Source organism: Ruditapes philippinarum, unplaced genomic scaffold (assembly GCF_026571515.1).
Source record: "Ruditapes philippinarum isolate M1 unplaced genomic scaffold, ASM2657151v2 ctg8615_1_1_1_1, whole genome shotgun sequence".
NCBI classification, from domain to species: Eukaryota; Metazoa; Mollusca; class Bivalvia; order Venerida; family Veneridae; genus Ruditapes; species Ruditapes philippinarum.
This window is the reverse complement of record NW_026857030.1, coordinates 76,162-82,136: the sequence shown is the minus strand read 5'-3', so window position 1 is coordinate 82,136 and position 5,975 is coordinate 76,162. Positions and strand designations below refer to the sequence as shown.

The 5,975-nt window shown below is 30.4% G+C and overlaps 2 long non-coding RNA genes across 2 annotated transcripts; one reads left to right on the top strand and one right to left on the bottom strand.

The window, feature by feature from the left end:
* The first annotated feature begins 912 nt into the window (after nt 1-912).
* Nucleotides 913-2,680, top strand: LOC132748516 (uncharacterized). Its single transcript, XR_009628269.1, has 3 exons — nt 913-1,085; nt 1,462-1,571; nt 1,906-2,680. It is a non-coding gene; the product is annotated as an uncharacterized LOC132748516 (long non-coding RNA).
* A 141-nt stretch (nt 2,681-2,821) lies between these two features.
* LOC132748515 (uncharacterized) lies at nt 2,822-5,180 on the bottom strand. The gene is made up of 3 exons (XR_009628268.1): nt 4,931-5,180; nt 4,469-4,554; nt 2,822-4,061 (listed from the first exon to the last, which is right to left on the bottom strand). It is a non-coding gene; the product is annotated as an uncharacterized LOC132748515 (long non-coding RNA).
* Nucleotides 5,181-5,975: the final 795 nt, after the last annotated feature.

The following is a 5,975-nucleotide window of genomic DNA, read 5'->3' as shown; positions in this document are numbered from 1 at the left end:
TAATCATTTTACTGTTGGACTTCATGTTTGGTGGTTAAATTTGTTTTTGCCTCAGAGTTTCCAAACTTAACCACCAGACATGAAGTCCAACTATAAACTAATTATTATATTTGAAATAAAGAAAATAGGTGTGGATATGATCAATTAAAAAGACATCATGAGAACTTACATTTTATATCATCATAATATCTTTGCGCTTAAAGCAATACTTGCCGCTTTTTGAAAATGGCGTTAAAATTGAAGGTTTTCAGCCGCTATGAAAGATTAAATTTTATTGGCCAAATAAATGTTGTAGTCCAGCTCGACCAGGTGAATCATATGAAATGCTAAAAGCTAAACTTAATTTTTGGATGTATTTGCAGTTTTAGATTGTTTTCTATTGTTTCCTCAATAAAATCCTTACGAAATACCGACTCACCACGGTGACCCGGCATAGATTGAATACCTCTCGTATAACAGAGATTTTGGTTTCTTTCGTGTGAAGAACTATCCGGCTAGCTTACGGAATGACTGTAAGTTGTTCTACTCAGGTGCCCAACGCTCGTGCATGAATATTGCACGAAGAGGCATCCGAGCTCTTCCTGCATCAGTAAAACAGGACCATCAATTCATGACCTCTACTATGTTTGTACATTGCAAAAATGCAAGGTTTGAGTTAAAATGCGTAGAAACACAAGTACGAAAGTCGATAAGCAAAGCATTTAAACGATAAACCGTTAATTATAGTACTATTATGCAGAAAAAGTTTAATACTATTTCATATTCAGTGATAAAAATGAATTGATAAAATATGCTGAACTACATGGAGGGTAGAAGTAGATTTTCCTGACATCATTTGGTTAATTCACGTCATATCTGACGTCATAACACCTACCATTTTTGTCATATGACGTGTCAGCATTCCTTTATAGGGCCCGTAAGTCTCGTTTACTTTCACTTTTGATTTACCACTTCCGGGTACATCGGCAGACTTATTTACCGTTACGCATATAGGTAACCCGAAGAACTCGAGGGATATAGAAGTTAAATTTGTTTCGGTCCTCTTCAGATTTGAAGGAATGGATAGCACGTGTCAAAAAATGCAGGTAGGTCAATTATCTGACGGAAAAACGAGGGATTTATAGAGTTTAATAAAACTAGTTTATTTTCGGATAGTGACAGTTGTTTCGGATGTTTTGTCAAGGTAGTGAATTCTAGTTGTTTAGCTTTTAGTATTGTTTTAAAAATACTGATGTGAGAAATTAATTCAAACCATTATAACTTATTGAAATAAACAATGGAGAAACACTTTAATTCTAGTGTATATTAATAATACAAAATTCGGACATTGCACAGTAATTCGGATATTTTTTCCTTTCCATTTTATTCTTGTTCCTTTTTCAATTATATATACATGTTAATATGGTACCTAGAAAATAATGATTGAATTAAAAACTATAATATTTGATTAAACCATTTCAGATGTATAGACAAAGAGGTATATGACAAGTATAGAATATACAGTTGTTCAATATGGACCATTAATCAACTGTTTGCACTGCCTGTGATCCTGAAATATCTATACATCAAAGGTAAATACATGTAAAATAATTGATTAATTTTTAGTTGAGATTGGAAAGATAAACAATTATCAAAATATATTATTATAATTTAATAACTTTTGGATTTCACTGCATGAAAATTGATAAGTAAATAAAACATTAAGAATAGTCATGTTTCACATTCAAGAAGATCAATATTTTTGACTGTTATATATTATGTGTTGTTGTTTATCTTTAATGTTTATTTACTTCAAATATATGAAATTTTTCTGTCAATCATGACTAGCTTATTAAATGTAATGTAAATATCATTTTTAGTGTCTTACACTTGTAACAACATATTTATTGATTTTTCATTCTGCAGATAAAAAGGGAAAAGATGAAGGAGGATTTGTCCATGAAGACCTTTATTGCAACTACAATCTTCCAGTTCCTTAATTTGAGAATGATATCAGAGAACACACAGTTACAGTGAAATATTAGTTTAATATAAGCCACTGAAAATAGTCAAATGTACTTTCCTGAAGAAGATGAATGACATCCAGCACAAAAATCTTAATGTATAAAGAGTATGATTTATGGTGTTTGACACTATGATCTTGTTAACATGTTAATGTCACAATGATAGAAACAGAGTAAAATATCCACATTTCATTGCAGTTTTAAGTATTAAAACTAGATACTCTATATATACCAAAGCTGATAACACACCAGAGATAAGGTTTTTTCATGGAATCACAGTAGAGTCATGTGACATTATGGACATTAAATGACTATGAAGTAAAGATTAGTAAAAATATTATATATCATCTACTACTAATATTGTGAGGTAATCATTGATAAGCTCACAAATTTGCAATCAAAGCTTTGATATCAAGCTGAACATTTTTCAATTAGAATATGATTTATAACTCTATGATAATTTGTTCATGTTAATTTTTAAAGTCTTTACATTTGTAAAAGGAAATATTCTTATTCTTGTATCAGTAGGCATTCACAGTGTAAAGTTACATTGTCCAAATAACTAATAATAATTCCAAGTGCTTTCCTGAAGTTTTTCTTCCACTGGAAAATCAGTGTGATATATATGCTAAGCAGTGCACTATAAATTGTGTAAAAATAAAAGTTTATTAAACTTATGAACTGTTTTTGTTTCTACTATTTGGCATAATTATATCTATAGCAGTGTTTGATCATAAGAGTTCATCTGCAAAATAAGTGTCACTGTGTACTTTAATTCTCTAACAGCAATGGCTAGATTGCTTGAATATGCAAGCATTGACTATATTAAATACTATGCATGTCATTTGAATTTTGTCTGTCCTGAAATCGAAACAGACACTATCTAAATAATATTGATGAAAAGTTCTTGACATCTTTTCAATGACTACATTTACACATATGTACATGAACAAAAGTTAATAGCATTGTGTGTTGTTTTTTTTGTTGTTGTTTTTTTTGAAACATTGACAATTTTGAAACAGTTCCAATTGGTATATTAATGTATCAGTGATGTAATTGTTTTGTATCAAGTGCAAACCCTAAGTTTTGCATGTATTGTATAGATAATTCACTTTTGGTCAAATGTCAACAGGTTCAATACAATATAAAACAGGTAATTTGAAACCCAAAGAAGTATATGGTATGTTATAACTACCCCTCTGATACTAAAATCTTCAAGGAATGCAGAATTGCAAGTCTTCTCCAATTAAGAGAGAGACTTGGGCTTACAAGGGCTAGCAAGCTAGTGTTTTGCTACAGAATACTCAACACAGATGAATTGCATTAATATTGTTTACTCTGGTGTTACTACCTGCCATGTACAATGCAAATCATGGCTTTTCTAAGAGCAGTGAAAGGCTATAACTGGAAGGAATTTTACACATCTTGCCTCAGAAACAAGTTTTTCTTTGAGATGATTTTTATGATATTTAAATAATGGTTAAAGATTACATTACTTTTACAATTGCAGTGATCATGGTGATAATATGAAATGAAACTCAATCAAGATAGAAACATTTTAATGCTGAACATTTATCTTTTTACCATTCCTGTTAACTGTTTTGAAACTACATGATGCCTGGTTGAAACTGTTTTGGGCAGCCATTTGCAGAAGATAAATTATCTTTGAATAATTAAGTTAATACAAAGTTACAAATGACAGGTTATTTATTTCTTATAAAGACAGGTTATTTATTTCTAACAAAGACAGATATTTTGTTTAACATTTTTACACTGACATATATCTTTGAAGTGTCTTCAACCTTAGTTTTTATTAGAATACAAACATTCAGTCAGACAGTATACACAAGACATTGAGCTTAAAGAAGCTTTAATTCAGTCAAAATCTGTAATGGACTGCCATGTCTCTACCACTATGTACTCCAAGACTGTGTATGGACATTTCCTTTCAACTATGCCTGGTGGTATCACTATTTGATTTCTAATCTGATGGTGAACACTCCAAAATAAATCAAGAACCATGACAAGTACTCAAGATCCAACCATGAAATCACATACCTGTATATAAAGAAAATTAATCATGAGTTGAAAGCAATAATAATTGGTCAGCTATAAATTTCAATCATTATCATATTGTCATGAATAGAAAATAATGTTGAAAAGGAAGAAACACTTCTTGGTGTCCTAGTTTTTGTAGATTTGCTTTGACAACTGATCTTTAAAAAATGTGAAAGTGACTAAGTTCTTTTAACCATTTACTGAACATGATTTAACTAAAAATATGACCCACTTACTTGAGAAAAATACTTTAAACCGTATTTAACATGAATTAACTACATATGCCATACTGTTTGTTTATTTAGCTACACTGTAATTATTTACAAAAACGAGAACATTATATGTTATACAATAATATTTATTTTTCATTAATGTAGTTTAAGTAGCTTTAAGTATATATTTCTTACCAAAACGATTTAACAGCAGAGCATGCATGTGTATTTACAATGGATACTGACGTCTTTCATCTCACCACTGTCCTCAGTCAAAATATCTACAGGAGCAAAATATTTCATTGAATTTTATGACAATTTAAATTGGTTATATACAGCTTGACTGTTTGTGCTTTATAAAGATAATAATAATAAATAAATAATATTTTCAGTTGGAAGAAAATATATTCAACTAAAACACACTGATAATCATATTGAAACTTTTATCCGAAATATGCGCTGTCCGAAATTTCTAAACATTATATACTTCTGAGAGATAATCAGGTAGCGCTATAGAAAATTGATAAAATCAAATTCACCAGTCTGGTGTCAGATGCGAATGATGTTGTATCAAAAAACAAATTTATTAGATTTACATGGAAATGAAAATATTACAACATTTATTGGGATAAACTGAATTTGAAATGACACACCCACCTGAAGATTATACGAAGTTGTCTTTCATTGATACTTGTTCACAAGATGAAACCATTTGCATTTCGTTACAAAACAAAAAACTCTGCCAATTTCCACATATCATTTGCTTTTCCATGTAAGTTTTACTTTCCCACCGGCATACAAGTATTACCCAATATAGATAAGCAATGTTGTTGATATTTGTTTGTACCCGGAAGTGCAAAATATCGTGAAATCTCGCAAGTCACATGACGAGACTTACATACCCTATTAAGCTGTGCATAAATCGTATAATAATGCATTTCATTGCCATAACTGCCCTATAGGGGACTAATTTAAGCGTGTTAGTATACATGTATGTATCACAATAGAATGTTATTGCCATTACATGCCCATAATAACGACCGACAATGTCGTTTAAAAAATGAAAAAATTTAGATAGATCAAGTATTGAAAAATCATAGTAATTTTGATTGCATTTGAAACCATGTGCGAACTTTTTTTAATTATTTTGCCCAGAATTCTTTTTTTACTAACCATCAAGTTAACATCTGAAATAAGCAACACATTATTTTACAAAATTTGGAATATACTTATAGGAGAATATTTGGCAATATTATGCTTGGTGTTGTGTTTTCAAAAGTTAATTTTAATTCATTACGGTACAAAATTATGATATATCAAAACTTATATATAGAAACTATAAGTGACTCAATTTAGTTTAGATTCCGGAAATGTTTGTGGAAAACGGACTTAATTATGAATATTTTAAGGATTATTCGGTTTGAATACACAAAGTCACGTGCTTCCATCCTAGGTTGTTGTCGTATCTTTCATAATATGAACTGTGTAACACGATTACAAGTGATCTATATAATTTAATCATATTTTTTACAAATAGATTTTTAAATTGTCATTCATGGAATTATGGTGAGTTGAAATTGTCAATAAACACACTTTCTCCCATTTCCTTTGTCAATCAGAGATGGGATGTAGACTAAACACATACCCACACTGTCCCGAATGGGGTGACTGTGACATGTCATGTGGAGGAGGAAGGCGGGGT